Raw genomic sequence first — 19,219 nt, forward strand, 5'->3', positions numbered from 1 at the left:
TGGGTCCAGATCACAACAAAGGTTAAAATCACTGCACCTTTCTGAACTTTGTGAATATATAGTATGTGCTATATTATATGAATAAGTTTGTTAAAGGTCACTAGGATCTATGAGTAGGGATTAAATAAAAACTGTAATTTAAAGCCAATATAATTGCCTGCCATATGTTGCCTTAGTTTCCTGATCTGTAAAATCTGCATATACCAGATGCTAAAACTAGCTGGTAATATGGAAGATACCAATAGACTATAATGAGGCCACTGTGAAGATAATGGTGGAGGTGGGGAAGGAAATGGAGCACAAGCCAGAAAATTGCAGTTCTCAAACTTTGGTTGAAGTGAAAAGAAAGTATCTAGAAAATACCTAAGAAGAGAGAACTTCATTACAAAGTTGTCAGCTTCCAAACAACAAATCTTGCTGCTGCTCTTAGTGGTTCCTTCCTCTTTCTTCCTTCCTCCTTTCCGCTCCCACCACTTTTTTATTCCCTTCAACAACAACAAAAAGTTTTGTAGTGGAGACAGTAGAATATTTCATTTGATTATAAAAGTGTCCTATGAAATATCTCAAAAGATTGATCATCAGAGTAAGTAAGTTTAGAATACAGGGGTGAAGAGGTAAACCTGGGCTAGATAATTAAAGAGCTTAGAGAGCCAGGTAAGGAGAGACTGTCAATACCACAAGCCCATGGCAATTTTCCCTAAAGTGCAACATTATTTCTTATAGTTATGCCAATGTGGTAAGTACTCATTTGCCTCAGTTGATTACCTGTGGAATCAGATACTGCCTCACTTTTCCAAAAAGATTATTACTAGCTACAAAATCTTCACTCACATTCTTCCTTCTTCCTTATTTTCAAATCTCTCTCTCTCTCTCTCTCTCTCTCTCTGTTTCTGTCTGTCTCTCTCTCTGTGTTTCTCTCTCTTTCTCTGCCTCTGTCTCTCTCTCTGTCTGTCTCTCTCTCTCAATCTCTCTGTCTGTCTCTCTCTCTCTCTCACACACACACACACACACACACACACACACACACATACACACTTGTTTCCTTCCATCCTCCCTTCAATATTCCATATATTTCCTCTTTGGGCAGAGACAAGATAGCAGAGATAACACATGCTTCTCTCTGACCTTCTCTACAGCCCTCACAATAATTATGAAATCCAGCCTCTGAATTAGCTCTGGACCAGCAAAACTCACAAATATTGGATATGCAACAAACTATCAGCAGAAGATGATTTTGAAGATCAACCAAAAAGGTCTGTTTCAATTGGAAACAGGAGGGAGACACCCATTACAAGCAGCTGAGTACAAATACCAGGGAAGACAGTGCAGAGTCCCAGAGTAGTGCAGAATCCATGTGGCAAAAAATTTATCAAAGGAAACAGACCAGAAAATCTGAAATGGGAGGGAGGCAGCCTAACACAAACAGGTAACTACAAACGCCAGCACAGACACAGCAGAGTCCCAGGGAGTTGCTGACCCTGCCAGCAGAGCAGACTCCATGGCCTTTGGGTGGCAGAGAATCTACAGGGAGGAATCTCCAGGAATCTACAACAATGTTGGCCACTCTGCCCTGGTTGCAAGCCAGTAGATCAGCAGAGAAGTTATAAAACATCCAATATAAGCACAAAAGATAAATAGTGAACCCCAAAATGCCAGAATCTCAAGGGACCCAACCATGCCCACCCAGCACCAGAAGTGAATCAGTACTGAACCAGCACAGCTCTGCCCCTTGGAAAACCTCTCCTACCCTAAAGGCAGACCTTAACTTTAAAAAAAAAAAACATGAATAAAAAAGTAAAGAGGACTCTAACAATTGACAACTTTTATGGCAAAAGAGAACACAGAAATTATCTGAAGAAAATTCACTACAAAATAAACTTAGTGAAATGGAAAAACCATATAACTCATTAAAAAGATAAATTTGATAAAAATGGAATAAGAAAGCAATTCCTAGAAAAACAGAATTTGTGGAACAGAAAAAGAAAATAACTCCTTAAAAACAGAATTTGTGTTATAAATAAATTGGAAGAGCATAGGATAGTTTACCTCTCAGATCTGTGGAAGAGGAAGGAATTTATGACCAAAGAAGAACTAGAGATCACTATTGACTACAAAATAAAAAATTTTGATTATATCAAATTGAAAAGTTTTTGTACAAACAAAACTAATGCAGGCAAAATTAGAAGGGAAACAATAAACTGGGAAAACATTTTTACAGTTAAAGGTTCTGATAAAGGACTCATTTCCAAAATATATAGAGAACTGATTCAAATTTATGATAGTTCAAGCCATTCTCCAATTGATAAATGGTCAAAGGATATGAACAGACAATTTTCAGATGATGAAATTGAAACTATTACCACTCACATGAAAGAGTGTTCCAAATCACTATTGATCAGAGAAATGCAAATTAAGACAACTCTGAGATACCATACACACCTGTCAGGGCTAGAATAACAGGGAAAGATAATGCAGAATGTTGGCGGGGATGTGGGAAAACAGGGACACTGATACATTGTTGGTGGAATTGTGAACACATCCAGCCATTCTGGAGAGCAATTTGGAACTATGTTCAAAAAGTTATCAAACTGTGCATACCCTTTGATCCAGCAGTGCTTCTACTGGGTTTATACCCCAAAGAGATACTATAAAGAAGGGAAAGGGACTTGTATGTGCCAAAATGTTTGTGGCAGCCCTGTTTGTAGTGGCTAGAAACTGGGAAATGAATGGATGTCCATCAATTGGAGAATGGTTGGGTAAATTGTGGTATACGAATGTTATGGAATATTATTGTTCCATAAGAAACGACCAGCAGGATGAATACAGAGAGGATTGGCAAGACTTACATGAACTGATGCTGAGTGAAATGAGAAGAACCAGGAGATCATTATATACCTCAACAACGATAGTGTATGAGGATGTATTCTGATGGAAGTGGATTTCTTTGACAAAGAGAAGATCTAGCTCAATTTCAATTGATCAAAGATGGACAGAAGCAGCTACACCCAAAGAAAGAACACTAGGAAGTGAATGTAAACTGTTTGCATTTTTGTTCTTCTTCCCAGGTTATTTATACCTTCTAAATTCAATTCTCCCTGAGCAACAAGAGAACTGTTTGGTTCTGCACACATATATTGTATCTAAGATCTACTGTAACCTATTTAACATGTATAGGACTGCTTGCCATCTGGGGGAGGGGGTGGAGGGAAGGAGGGGGAAAATCGGAACAGAAATGAGTGCAAGGGATAATGTTGTAAAAAATTACCCTGGCATGGGTTCTGTCAATAAAAAGTTATTAAAAAAAAAAAAAAAAAAAAAAAAAAAAAAAAAAAAAAAAAAAAAAAAGAAAAAAAAAAAAAAAAAAAAAAAAAAAAAAAAAAAAAAAAAAAAAAAAGGATAGCAAAGTGGAAAAAAAAAAAAGAAAGAAAGAAAAAACAGAATTTGTGAAATAGAAAAAAATTCCATAGAACAAAATAACTCACTTAAAAATTTAATTGGATAAATACAAAAAAAGGTAAAAAAAAAAAAAGTAAATGAAGAAAATAACACAATAAAATTCAGAATTGAACAAATGGAAACGAGTGACTCAATAAGACAATAAGAATCAGTCAAGCAAAACCAAAAAAAGAAAAAAACATAAAATACACAATTGGGAAAACAACTAACCTGGAAATTAGATTTAGGAAAGACAATCTAAGAATTATTGGACTTACTGAAATACATGATGAAAAAAAAGAGGCTGGACACTATCTTTCAAGAAATCATCAAAGAGAACTGCCTGGATATCATAGAAACAGAAGGTAAAATGACCATTGAAAGAATTCATTGAATGCCTCCTGAAAGAGACCCCAAATTTAAAACCCCCAAAGAATAGCATGGCTAAATTTGAGAACTATCGAACCAAGTTAAAAATATTACAAGCAGCCAGAAAGAAACAATTCAAATACCAAAGAGCTACAATAAGCATTACTCAGGACCTAGCAGCTTCCACTTTAAAGGATTGAAGGGCCTGGAATCTGATATTCCAAAAGGTTAAGGATCTTGAAATTCAGCCAAGAATCAATTACCCTGCTAAACTGAGGATTTTTTTTCAGGGAAGAAGATAGTCATTCAATGAAACTGGTGAATTCCATGTATTTTTGATAAAAAGACCAGAGCTACACACACAAAAAAAATTACTTCCAAATATAAAACTCAAGAGAAGCATAAAAAAGATAAAAATAAAAAAACCTCTTGAGAACTGTATTTCTGTTATGGATATACATTGAAAATACATGTATAATCTGATTTTACTGTAATAAAAAAGAAACTCAAGATGGAAAGGGGATTATAACAGAAAAAAAGGGAAAGTGGAGGTAAAATGAAGGAAATTACATCTCAGGAATAGGCAAAGAAAATATATTATAACTGAGGGAAAGGAAGGAGGGTGACAAATATTGTGTGAATCTTACTCTCATCAGATTTGGCCAAAAGAAATATTAGATATATTTGGTTTCACCCAGAAACATCTCTCATACAAAAGTGGGAAGGAAAAAGGCCAAAAGAAAGGGGTAAGCTAAATATGAGGGGAAAGAGAAATAGTAGGGGAAAGATATAAAAAGGGGGGAGGGTCTCTAAAGGGGGAGAACTGCTTGAGGCAAGTAGTGCTCATAAAATATTGGGGAGGAGGAAAAGGGGAAAGGGAAAGAAAAAAGTATAATTTTGGATTAATAAGATGGCAGGAAATACAGAATTAGTAGTTTTAACTGTAAATGTGAATGGGGTAAACTCCCCCATAAAGAGGAAGCGGTTAGCAGAATGGATTAAAAGCCAGAATCCTACAATATGTTGTTTACAGGAAACACACCTGAAGCTGGGAAATACATACAGAGTAAAGGTAAAATATTGGAACAGAATCTACTATGCTTCAGGTGAAGTCAAAAAAGCAGGAGTAGCAATCCTGATCTCAGATCAAGCAAAAGCAAAAATTGATCTAATTAAAAGAGATAAGGAAGGAAATCTTATCTTGCTAAATGGCACTATAGATAATGAAGCAATATCAATATTAAACATATATGCACCAAGTGGTGTAGCATCTAACTTCCTAAAGAAGAACTTAAGAGAGTTGCAAGAAGAAATAAACAGTAAAACTATAATAAGTGGGAGATCTCAACCTTGCTCTCTCAGACTTAGATAAATCAAACTACAAAATAAATAAGAAAGAAGTTAAAGAGGTAAATAGAATACTAGAAAAACTAAATATGATAGATCTTTGTAGAAAATTGAATGTAGACAGAAAGGAATACACTTTCTTCTCAGCAGTTCATGGAACCCATACAAAAACTGGCCATATATTAGGACATAAAGACCTCAAAATCAAATGCAGAAAGGCAGAAATAGTAAATAATTTTTTTTTCAGATCACAATGCAATAAAAAATTACATTCAATAAAGGGACAGGAAAAAAAAGACCAAAAAGCAATTTGAAACTAAATAATCTCATCCTAAAGAATGAAGGGTCAAACAGCAAATCATAGACACAATCAATAATTTCATCCAAGAGAATGACTATAATGAGAAAACATACCAAAATTTGTGGAATGCAGCCAAAGTGGTAATAAAGGGAAATTTTTCATCTCTAGAGGCTTACTTGCAAAAAATAGAGAAAGAGAAGATCAATAAACTGGGCTTGCAACTAAAAAAGCTAGAAAAAGAACAAATTAACACCCCCCCCATCAAATACCAAACTTGAAATTCTTAAAATAAAAGGACAGATCAATAAAATTGAAACTAAAAAAAACTATTGAATTAATAAATAAAACTAAGAGTTGGTTTTATGAAAAAAAACCAAAATAGATAAATCTTTAGTTAATTTTATTAGAAAAAGGAAAGAGGAAAATCAAATTGTTAGTCTTAAAAATGAAAATGGAGAAGTAGCCACCAACAGGAAACTAGAGCAATTATCAGGAGTTATTTTGCCCAACTTTATGCCAATAAATTTCAAGGAAATCAAGGAATACTTACAAAAATATAAATTGTCCAGATTAACAGAAGAAGAAATAAATTACTTAAATAGTCCCATTTTAGAAAAAGAAATAGAATAAACTATTAATCAACTCCTTAAAAAAAATCCCCAGGACCAGATGGATTTACTTGTGAATTCTACCAAACATTTATAGGACAATGAACTTCAATCCTATATAAACTATTTGAAAAAATAGGGAATGAAGGATTCCTAACAAATTCCTTTTACAACACAGACATGGTACTGATACCTAAATCAGGTAGGACAAAAACAGAGAAAGACAATTATAGACCAATCTCCCTAATGAATATTGATGCAAAAATCTTAAACAAAATATTAGCAAAGAGATTACAGATAATCATCCCCCGAATAATACACCATGACCAAGTAGAATTTATATCAGGAATGCAGGGTTGATTTAATATTAGGAAAATTATTAGCATAATTTACTATATCAATAAACAAATAAACAAAAACCATATGATTACCTCAATAGATGCAGAAAAAGCATTTGATAAAATCCAATACTCAATCCTATTAAAAGCACTAGAGAATATAGGAATAAATGGATTTTTCCTTAAAATAGTTAGTAGGATCTATTTAAAACCATCAGCAAGCTTCATATGTAATGGGGATAAACTAGTAAATTTCCCAGTAAGATCAGGGTGAAACAAGGTTGCCCACTATCACCACTGCTATTCAATAATGTATTAGAAATGCTAACCTTTGCAATAAGAGAAGAAAAAGAGATTAAAGGAATTAGATTAGATAATGAGGAAACCAAATTATAACTCTTTGCAAATGATATGATGGAATACTTAGAAAACCCCAGAGAATCAACTAAAAAGCTATTAGAAATAATCTACAACTTTAGCAAAGTTGCAGGATACAAAATAAATCCACATAAATCATCAGCATTTTTATACACCACTAACAACATCCAATAGCAAGAGATAGAAAGAGAAATTCCATTTAAAATAACTGTTAATAATATAAAATATTTGGCAATTTATCTGCCAAGGGAAAGTCAGGAACTATATAAACAAAACTACAAAACACTTTCCACAAAAATAAAGTCAGATCTAAGCAACTGGAAAAATATCAAGTGCTCATGAATAGGTAGAGCAAATATAATAAAGATGACAATACTCTCTAAACTAATCTATTTATTTAACATTATACCAATCAAACTCCTAAGAAACTCTTTTAATGAACTAGAAAAAATAACAAAATTCATCTGGAAGAACAAAAGGTCAAAGGAATTAATGAAGAGAAAAACAGATGGAGGTGGCCTAGCTGCACTATACCTAAAACTATATTATAAAGCAGCAGTCATTAAAACCATTTGGTATTGGCTAAGAAATAGATTAGTTGATCAGTGGAATAGATTAGGTTCACAGAACAAAACAGTTAATGACTATACCAACTTAGTATTTGACAAACCAAAAGGCCCCATCTTGGGGATAAGAATTCACTATTTGACAAAAACTGTCAGGAAAATTAGAAACTAGTATGGTAGAAAGTAGGCATAGACCCACACCTAACACCGTATACCAAGATAAGGTTGGGGTTCATGATCTAGATATAAAGAATGATATTATAAACCAAATTAGAAGAACATAGTATAGTTTACTTCTCAGATTTGTGGAGGAGGAAGGAATTTGTGACCAAAGAAGAACTAAAGATCATTACTGATCATAAAATAGATAATTTTGATTATATTAAGTTAAAAAGTTTTTGTACAAACAAAACTAATGCAGACAAGATTAGAAGGGAAATAATAAACTGGGAAAATATTTTTATATCCAAAGGATCTGATAAAGGTCTCATTTCTAAAACATACAGAGACTTGATTCAAATTTATGATAGTTCAAACCATTCTCCAATTGATAAATAGTCAAAGGATATGAACAGACAATTTTTAGATAAAGAAATTGAAACTATTTGTAGCCACATGAAAGGGTGGTCCAAATCACTATTGATCAAAGAAATACAAATTAAGACAACTCTGAGATACCATTACACATCTTTCAGGTTGGCTAAGTTGACAGGAAAAGATAATAATGAATGCTGGAGGGGATGTGGGAAAACTGGGACACTGATACATTGTTGGTGGAATTGTGAATACATCCAGCCATTCTAGAGAGCAATTTGGAACTATGCTCAAAAAATTATCAAACTGTGCATACCCTTTGATCCAGCAGTGCTTCTACTGGGCTTATATCCCAAAGAGATCTTAAAAGAGGGAAAGGGACCTGTATGTGCAAAAATGGCAGCTCTTTTTGTAGTGGCAAGAAACTGGAAACTGAGTGGATGCCCATCAGTTGGAGATGGCTGAATAAATTATGGTATATGAATGCTATGGAATATTATTGTTCTATAAGAAATGACCAGTAGGATGATTTCAGAGAGGCTTGGAGAGACCTACATGAACTGATCCAATGTGAAATGAGCAAAACCAGGAGATCATTATACACAACAACATGACTATATGACAATCAATTCTGACGGACATGGCTCTCTTCAACATTGAGATGATTCAAACCAGTTCCACTTGTGCAGTGATGAAGAGAACCATCTACACCCAGAGAAAGAACTATGGGAACAGAGTGTGGAACACAACATAGCTTCTCACTTTCTCTGTTGTTATTTGCTTGCATTTTTTTTCTCAGTTTTTCTTTTTCTTCCTTCTTGATCTGATTTTTGTTGCACAAGAAGATAACTGTATAAATATGTATATACATATTGGATCTAACATGTATTTCAACATATTTAACATGTATTAGACTACCTGTCAGATAGGGAGGGGGTTGGGGGAGAAGAGGAAAATTTTCAACAAAAGGTTATGCAAGGGTCAATGTTGGAAAAATTACCCATGCATATGCTTTATAAATAATAAAAAGCTTTAATTAAAAAAAATTCCCTATACTTTTTCTTTCTTTTAAAAATTTATTTTAGAAGAGATGATTCCAGAAAGATAGCACAGTAAATCAGAAAATTCCAAGCTCTTCAGATAGTACCTCAGAGTGAATGTAGAGTAGTAAAGCCAAAAAAGAGTTGGGGGCAGTACAGTATTCCTTCTGAGACAACTGGAGAAGATTCCAAGAAAGAGACCAGGACCAACATTTGGTGAGCCCTGGGGCTAGTTAGGTTGGAAGATATCCTCCGTTTCAGCCACAAAAATTTGCATCTCTGTGACTGTGTGGAGTCCAGATATAAAGAAAGTCTAGAAAGAAAAGATGGGAAAGAAAATTGAGGGAAACTTTGCTGACAACTCTCTACTCCAGGGCCAGTTGTGCTGACAATATAGGCCCTGGGACAACTGAAACCAAGACGTGCATCATTAGTGCTGAAGCAATGGGACAAAGTTCTCAGATTTGGGCTCCAAGCCAAAGGGGAGAACTGAAGGAAGACCTGAGGCCAAAGGCACCATCTCCTATACCTCAGGACTTTAACAAAATTGCTATATTTTTTTAAATAGGAGGCAAAGAGAAAGAACCCAACCACAGAAAGTTACTTTAGGAAGAAAGAAGACCAGGGCTCATCTTCAGAGGAGGATACTAGAAGAAGAAAAAAAGCCTCTGTTACCCTAAAGAATAACATTAAATGGTTACCTGACCCCCAAAAGAAAAATTATAAACTTTTAAAAAAGACTTTAAAAACCAGATGAGATGAACTGAGAAAGATTAAGTAAAAAATAAGAACAATCTAAGAAAAACAAAATTATGAAAAGAAAGTCAACCACCTAGAAAAGGAAGAACTCTAAAATCTTAGGGAAGAAATAACTTCTTGAAAACTAAAAATGGACAAAGTAATTCCAGCAAAGTTATAAGACCAAAAAATAATAAAACAAAACATGAAGAATGAAAAAATAGAAGAGAATGTAAGATATCTCATAAGAACAACAAGTAATTTGGAGTACAGATCAAGAAACTGTGCCTGAAAACTATGATAAAAAAAAAAAAAGAATCTTGATACAAGAACAATTAAAGAAAATTGTCCTGAAGTGTTAGAACAAGAAGGGAAAGTAAAAATAGAAAAAATCTACCAGTCACCACACGAAATAGATCCTATGAACAACACCTTCAGGAACATCGTAGTCAAATTCCAAAATTCTCAGTTCAAGGAGAAAATTTTACAAGCAACAAGGGGGAAAAAAGCAATTCAAATATGGTGGAGTCACAATTAGAATCACACAAGACCTAGCAGTAGCTACACAGGCCTTGGAACACTATCTAGAGAAGAACAAAAGAACTGGGGTTAGGGTCAAAAATAAACTCAACAAAGTTAAGCATAATCCTGAAAAACAACACAAAACAGGATACTGAATGAATTTCCAGACTTATGGGATTTTGTTGCAAAAAGATCTGAACTTAGTACAAAATTTGACATATAAGATCCAAGAGAACTATAAGGTAAAAATCAAAGACTAATTACAAGGTACTCAATAAGGAAAAACTGTTTATATCTTATACATATAAATACAAATCATGATTAAGACTGATAGTTCTGGAATCCTACTTGCATAATGAATGAGTTAAAGAAGAAACAATACCTATATAGAAGGGTATACAAGTAATCTAAATTTATAAAGAAATAAGAGAGGGAGACAGAATAGTAGGGTGTGTAGATTAACAGTAATGGGATAAAAAGGGAGGGAAGGGAGAGGAGGAGGAAAAGGATAAGGGAGAGATTCTAGGACAGGTGGGGATTAAGTAATAGCAAGGTAAGGTAGTGGGTAGAAATAAAGAAGAGTCAGCAGAGATAGGAAATAAGAGATATATATAAACATAATAATAATCAGGAGTAAAATTTATTACAAGAAACAAGAATACAGATCATTATCTAAGACAAAGTTAAATCTAAAATAGATTTAATCAAAAGAGAAAAATAAGGAAATTACACTATTATGTCAGCCATACTAATCAATACTGCTTTAGGTTAAAACAGCTAGACAATATAAGGTTGAACTCTTGCTATAGTGAAGGAAATGAATTGGTGGATTTAGAAAAACATGGAAAGATTTGGGCGTAAGAAGTATAATATTATCCACATGGATTTCAGATAAAGAGAACAAATAAATTCAGCCTTACATAAATGTATAAGTGTATATATCTATATCTATATACATATATATGTGTATGTGTGAATATAGATATCTATGTATATGTATGTGTGTATATGTGTGTGTGTATGTAAACCTTCTTGCAGGGGGGTGGGAGGGGTGAAATGAGAAGAATAAAGTAAAAAGTGCTTAGTGTTATGCCACAGTTCCCTTTTAATGTCCTGACCCAGTTTCTCCATTGTCCTATTTAGTTACTCTGCCTCAGGTTATGACCTTACCCTCTTAATGTTTATGAGATAAAGGTTTTATATCTTTAGGTTATAATCATTCCTTCTTAATGTTTGACAGGATAAAGGTCTATCCATTTTAGACATCATTAGAATATCAGTAACCTCTCCAGTACCTCCCTCCATTGTGTCATCCTAGGTGCCTCCCCCCCATTAGGTTATCCTCATCCAGGTACCTCCCCCATTATATCATTGTTCTTGTTATCCTATAAAAATCTTGCTGGATTCTTTGAGATGGTAGTCTTATTCATAGTCTTATTCAGCCCAACCATTGGATCCATTTGGTTCCAGTATATCTCTCCATTTAATAAACTATTAAATTGGTCTCTAATCTCTGTCTTGCTCAGTTTCTCTGGCATTACAATAGCAGAAAACAAAAGAAAACCTACAAGGAAGCAAAGAAAAGATATACAGCTCTGAACACAATATGTAATATTTATTATATAGGCTTTCTTAAAATGAAAATTTATAATTTCACATTTTGAATTCTCTCATTTTCTCAATGGTTTTTTTTTCTTTTTCTATTTTCTATTTAAATTTTTAAAAAATAAGTAAAAATGATAAGAAAAAAAGACATTTTATTTTTAATTTATGGAATAAAGCAAGCATTTCCACAACATAGATTAATAAAAAAAAGGATGACTACACATAAAATCACAAATCTAACATGCACAACTTGTTACTCCTTTTAAATATAGAAAGTCATTATCTAGATTTTTTTTATTCCTCCCCCCCAAGATATTCATCATTAATCATCCTAGGAACTAAATAGTGTACATGTACAAACAAAGAACAGCTAGGTAAACAGAGTACTCAACCTGGAATCTGGAAGACCTACTTCAAATCTGGTTTCACATTCTTACTGGGTGTGTGAGTCTTAAGTAACATGGTTACTTAACTTCTGATTGCCCTATTTCCTCACCTGTAAAATGGAGATGATAATAGCACCTAACTCCCAGCGTTTTTGTGAGGATTAAATAATACACTTGTAAAGTACTTGGCACAGTAGAAATACTACAAAAACATTCGTTTTGATGATGATGATGATGATGATGATGATGATGATGATGATGCACTGATCAGGGTTCCAGTGGCTTTCATTATAGTAGGTGTCCTCTTCTTCCTCAATCCATACTCCTAGACAACATTATCTTCCTTTGCCAAGAAGAGTTTCTAGTTCCCACTTTGCCACCCTCATTGGGAAACCTCCTGTTTAGCAACTCTCCTCCCCAAATCTCATACTGGCACTAGAGGATGCATCTCACTAGAAGATATTCCCATCACAATAATATTTGAGGCAGGTGTCAGGAATTAATATTACCAATCTCTATAATCTTTCCTTTGTCTAATGTGGAATAATGAGAAGAATCTAACTTTTCCCCTCATATACTGACAGGGGGGTAACAGAGTCAGCTCATACCAGCAAGAGCTACATCTAGGAAATCAATATCTTACAAATCAGGGCTTGATTTATTGTTTTGCTTGCTGTCTAGACTTAAGAAAATGATAGAGAAAGTGTTAATAATATAAATTAAACTTACATGTTTTGTGAATACTTTTTCTTTCAATCAGTTGTTAAATATGTACCAGCACATTCCTACATACAGTCTGGGGGAGAAGGAAGAATTCAGTAATGGATTTTAATAGATAATGGCCATGGAATAGACTTTAATGCCATGAATTCTGCAAATTCTGTAGCTGACCAAAAGGTTTCCCTACTGTCTTTCTTACTGAATGTTACCTATATGGGCAGTCCACCCTGACTTTCTAAATGATGTAGATCATTGGCCTGTGGACAAATCTGTCAGTAAAGCATCTTTCCTCTCCTGAGGGCTTCTTCTATTGCTTTGCTCTAAGTTTTGGTTGTCTGTTCAGTGCCCTCCCTATCATTCCCCTTCGATCCCTGTCCAGGAAGGTGAGCACAAAAAAGGAAAAAGTCCAATGACGGGTGCCATCTAGCTGTCTTTAGTCCTCATCCTCCCCATTAATCACCAGCTACAAGGGGCATCAGGACCCTATTTAAAATGCACTGGTAGTTCTGAGGTGAGAGAGAGCTCCTGAGACCCTCTGCTAATCTGTTCCCTCAGAGACAGGCTACCTCAGGCCTGTTAATCACTTGCAGTAATTACAATCCCAACTTTACATGTGGAATGTTAATTAATGCATCAGATGAAGGGACTTGAAAACTGCCAGCTCTTGAGCTCTGCATATGGTACTGCTCTCCCTTTGGTCCCCAAATCCCAAGGTTACAAGATGAGATGGGACTGGCAGTACATACAGATTAACCTTTGTACTAGCATTGTGTTGTATTGCTAGTGGACTAGTCATATAATTTCTTCTTCTTAAGATATATATGTATATGTATATTTACATATACATATATATTAAAGCTCATGAGGTTGGACTATTTGTTACTTAATGTGTTGCAGGTGGAAGCTAAGGGACTTGGTTCCCATTGAAAGATGAAAAACGGTTGCTATAGAGCTATATATTCTATAACCCTCAGTAACTATTTGCTTATTGTCTGGTGAGAGCTGGCATTGCCATTCTTACCATATGGCTGCCCTGAGATTTTTGGAAATAAGCAAATATTTTTGCGATATTTCTACCTATTTCTAGTAGCTCTGCCACCATATTGTATTACTGATGCATTTGATCACCAGACCAAAAGGTGGCACTCCTGACATTGGTGATACTGAATGATTGAGTGATACCTACTTCTAGTATCTATTCCTTCAAAAAGTGTGAAAAGAGTTTGAATTTACTCAGGAGCCAAGGCCATAGGGATATCGTGAACCTCCCTTTTCATTGGTGCCCTGGGACCAATGTTTTGTCAATACCAATGTCTTCTGCTAGTGTAGTACTCTTTCCATTCTATCACACTGTCTTTAGAATGTCTATTTTTGCCCAGGTGATAAGTTCCTCTTCCTGATTGAGTAGTACTGGGACAAATGGATTAATGTTTGTTTTTAATGGGATAATAGGCTGTGAAAAAAGAAAGAAGATGCTTACCCTGCTGAACTCTGATTCATAATGAGGGAGAAGTTGGACACTTGCATGTTTCTTAGATTTTTTTTTTAATGTAGATATGACTTTTATTTAATTGATCTTAAGTCAAACCTTGAAGTCAGTAGTTAGGTTGCTGAAATAGCATTTTTAAAAACCTCCTATATTTATGTGCCAGGCTACTATATGGTGAGTGCTGGGAATACCAAGAAAAACACATATATACAAAAAAAGTATTTGCTCTAGGGAACTCATAGTCTAATAGAAATGTGGGAGACCCATGATTGAAATAAAGGGGAAAAAAGCCTTAAAACCTTATCATCTGCAATCAGTTTTCTGGATTTTATGGTTATAAATGCAATGAGGGAATATATGCTGTGGAGGCTTCAAGAATGCCTACATGTTCCTCGTATTTTCTTGGTATTTTATAAGATATATGTGGCCAGGTGATTTGTCTGATCTTAGCCCTAGCATGGGAAGGAAGTTTAGAAGTCATCTAAAGTTTAACTCCCTTGTGAACTGATCCAACCTTTCTGGAGAGCAATTTGGAACTATGCCCAAAGAATTATCAAACTGTGCATATCCTTTGATCCAGCAATGTCTCTACTGGGTCTGTATTCTAAAGAAATTATAAAGGAGGGGAAAAGATCCACATGTGCAAAAATGCTTATAAGCAGCTCTTTTCTTTGTGGCAAGGAACTAGTAACTTACATGCCCATCAACTGGAAAATGGTTAAATAAATTATGGTATATGAATGTAATGGAATATTACTGTTCTATAAAAAACAATCAGCAAGATGATTTCAGAAAGACCTAGAAAGACTTATATGAATGGATGCTAAGTGTAGTAAGTAGAACCAAGATAACATTGTACATAATAAAAACAAGATTATGTGATGATCAATTGTGATGGACTTGGCGTTTTCAACAATGAGCTGATTCAAGCTAATTCCAATAAACTTATGATAGAGAGATCCATCTGCATCTAGAAAGAGACTGAATGTGGATTACAACATTGTATTTTCATCATTTTATTGTTGTAATTGTTTATTTGATTTTTTTTCCTTTCTCATTTTTTTTTTTTCCCTTTTTGATCTGGTTTTTCTTGTGTAGCATGATAAATATGGAAATATATTTAGAAGAATTGCACATGTTTAATCTGTATTGGATTAGTTGCTGTCGAGGGGAGGAGAATGTGGGGGAGGGAAGGAGAAAAGGTTGGGACACAATATTTTGCAATGATGTTGCAAACTATCTTTGCATGTATTTTGAAAATAAAAAAGCTATTATTTAAAAATGTTTAAATAAAGTTTAACTCCTTTGTTTTAAATATAAGGAATCTGAGGCTCAAAATGACTAGAATTATATAGGAGCGAACTGGAGCAAGTTCAAACCAGCTTAAAAATTGATTGTTAAATTTTCAGTAATCAGCAAACACTACAAAGTTGTGAAAATGTTAATAATGCAGATTAAACTTAGAAGTGTTTCTTTCTTTCTTTCTTTCTTTTTTTGGAAGGAGCTGGTTGTAAAACATGCACCAAGACACTGAGGTTATTATTTATCAGAGCCAGGATCTAAACTCAGCTTCATTGAGTTCAGATATAGTATTCTTTCCACTAAACCAAAGTTTAGTGCATACAGCTAATATAATCTGGCCTGGACTCTACTACCACTTGAAAGGGGAGATGCAGATACATCATACCTGTGTATTTTTCTTTCTGTTTTTCTGTTTCTCTCTCTCCCTTCTTCCCTGCCCCGTCTCTGTCTGTCTGTCTGTCTGTCTCTCTCTCTTTCTGTCTCTCTCTCTCAACACACACACACACACACACACACACACACACACACACAAACATACACATTCCTGTATCTAGATTTGTATATAGACAAATCATATAATGTTTTCAGCAGTAAAAACTTTAAACAGTTCATCTAATCCAAATAGATCCCATCCCTCCAGAGCTGTTCTCCTATATAGATTCCCATATTAATGAAATTGTTAAATATTATTAGGAATATTCCTTTATTTACTTATTCATTCATTTGTTTGTTTATTAATTTTTGTTTTTCGCTGAGGCAATTGGGGTTAAGTGACTTACCAGGGTCACACAGCTAGGAAGTATTAAGTGCCTGAGACCAGAATTGAATTCTATTATGAATATTCTATAAAAGAAAGCATGAAGTCAAGAACCTATGTTTAGGGCCTACCTTTAACATAAATTATCCATGTGAGCAAGGGAAAGTCTCTTAACCCCATATTGCCCCAGATAATTCTTTGAATATTTAAACTAAAAACAGTCAACATAGATAGAATAAATCCAATAACCTGCAAACTTCTTGAGGACAAATATTGTTGGGGTTTTTTGTTTTTATCCTTGCATATGCATATATTAATATACTGCCTAATACAATGCCTAGTCTACAAGTACTCCAAAACAAAACAAAGCAAAACAAAAAGCTTGCTGAATTGAATTGAATTTCTACAATTGGAAATTCCAAATCCCTTTGAAGTCATATATGTGGACCAAAAAAAAAACAAAAAATGTGGACCAAAGTAAACAAAAAACCTCTCACAAAAACTGATTAATTTATTTGCCTTGACCATTCAATGGCAGGGATCTATTGATAGAGCATTTAGATGGAAAAGGTCTAATCTAAGCCTGAAACTCTGGCACACACATATGAATCTCTATCTGCTGTCCAAATGATTTAAAATCAGTGGCAGCCTCCATCCAGCCCCTTTCTGCCATACATATAATACACACCTGAGGCTCATTTTAATAGGCAAAGAGCCCTGCCAGTATTGGAGACTTACAAGCCAAGGTGCAGTAGTAGCAATAGCAGCAGCAGTAACACCTGCTCACCTGGCAGAAGGAACACAGAGGTATTTGAACAGTTCCAAAATTATTTAACCTATAAGCCTCAGTTTCATTATCTATAAAATGAGGAGGTTGGATTCACTGAATAAGCTTGGTCCCTTTTACCTCTAAACTTATGACCCTACAGTCCTCATCTGAAAGGCAGCAATAAGTAGCTGAACTCAAAGCCAATTGACTTACGTGGGTTCAGGTCCCAACTCTGATATGTAGTAGCTGTTTGACTGTTGGAAAAACTTTTAAACTCTCAGTTCTCTAACCCAATGGTGTCAAATTTATATAGAAATGATGGGGATTGGGGAGCTATCACTGCACCATAGAAGAGGCTAAGCTCTTTAAAAATAGATTTTATCTCAGGGGCAACTATGTAGTGCAGTGGATAGTGTACCAGGCCTAAAATTAGTAAGATTCATTTTCCTGAATTCAAATCTGGCTTCATGATTCTAAGCAAGTTGTTTAACTCTCCTTGCCTCAGTTTCTTCTTCTGTAAAATAAGCTAGAGAAAGAAACAGCAAATCACTCCAGTCTTGACCAAGAAAATCTCAAATGGGATTATAAAGATTCAAACACACTGAAAAATGACTTAACAATGAATATTGACTAAGAAAGCCGTATATTAATTATACTGTTTTCTATTGTAGTTTTAATTTATTTTGTAAAATATTTCTCAGTTACATTTTAATCTAATTAGGGCTACACTCCAGAGTTTGTAGGCCAACACAGATTGACCATGTATTTGACATTTCTCCTTTAGGCAACTTTCTAAGCCTATAAGATAAAAAGAAGATGGTGACTTGTATAAGCAAAAGGAATTGCTCACATGGGAGTTCCCTATGCCAATGAAATCACAGATTAGTTCCTATCCCTATGATCCTAAATTAGAGATAAATTGTTAATCAGTATCAAAAGAAGGATTTCCCTTTCACTGATGAAATGCAAGTCTGGACAAAAAAAATAAAATCAGCAAGAGATGACAAAAACACACACTTGTGAAACGTTACATATGGGGATTAAGCCCTTAACTTGGCCTAGGAAATATAGTGTCCTAATCAACTGAGCTGACTCAGAGGAGTTAGTGCTATAATAGCCCTGTGGAGAAAGAAAGCATTCCACCAGTACAACTTACTGACCCTGTGTAGTTCACAGAACTTGAAGCCAGACAGAGGGAAGGAATAAACATCAAGGGGAATTCAGATAACAAGGCAAGCCCTTCCCCTTCCCATAAATATCCCTTCTTTAGAGCCAGATGGGGTGACAGACTCCACGTTATTCCAAAACACTTTCTTCAAAAGCAAGGCTGAATTAGAAAATGGAAAGGAAAGAATGGGTTTGTCAAGAGCTCCAACTCACTCTCACTGCCTCAGCTAATCACCACTTACTTGTCTTGAGCTGCTCAGAAGGAAGGTACTATGCAAACACAAAGAGCTATTATTAATAATAATTACCTTCTGAACCTCCTCTGAATTTCTGGTAGTCAAAATCCTAGGCCAGTCACCTAACTTTCTACCTCCCACCCTTGTTTCAAAAGAGGAAAAAGAAAGTTGTGGAGGCGGGGAGGGAAACAAGCCTATTGCCTTTCAATCAACTGTGTTTTCTTCATGTTTAGGGGAAGGGATAATAATAGTAATGACAACAATACCATCATTTCTAAAGCTCACTTGTTATCTTAAACCTTCACCCCTCCTCCTTCCCATCAACTTCATGAAACCCTCCTCCCTTTCTCTAGACTTAGACGCCAAAAGCTCCCTGCAGGTCTTCCCCTTTCCCAAAAGGCAACATGCCTGAGGTTTGACTGTCTATTGATCCATGGAGTACAGAAGGGGGAGCCTGAGGGAGGAACTCAATAAGACTCCAACAATTACAAGGAGATAAGACTATCAGCTGTAATTAAGCACTATCCACAGGCAGACCACTTGGCTACATCTTCTGGGGGTTCCCCCTCCCTTCCCTTCTTCTTTTCCCCAAGACTGCAAAATAAATTATCC

The 19,219-nt window shown here is 35.0% G+C and overlaps 1 protein-coding gene across 7 annotated transcripts in view; it reads right to left on the reverse strand.

Annotated features, from left to right (window-relative positions):
* The window catches only part of RBFOX3 (RNA binding fox-1 homolog 3), a 942,623-nt gene that overhangs the window by 743,043 nt on the left and 180,361 nt on the right, over nt 1-19,219 (reverse strand). The window lies entirely within an intron of this gene.

This window comes from Sarcophilus harrisii, chromosome 4, assembly GCF_902635505.1.
Source record: "Sarcophilus harrisii chromosome 4, mSarHar1.11, whole genome shotgun sequence".
NCBI lineage: Eukaryota > Metazoa > Chordata > Mammalia > Dasyuromorphia > Dasyuridae > Sarcophilus > Sarcophilus harrisii.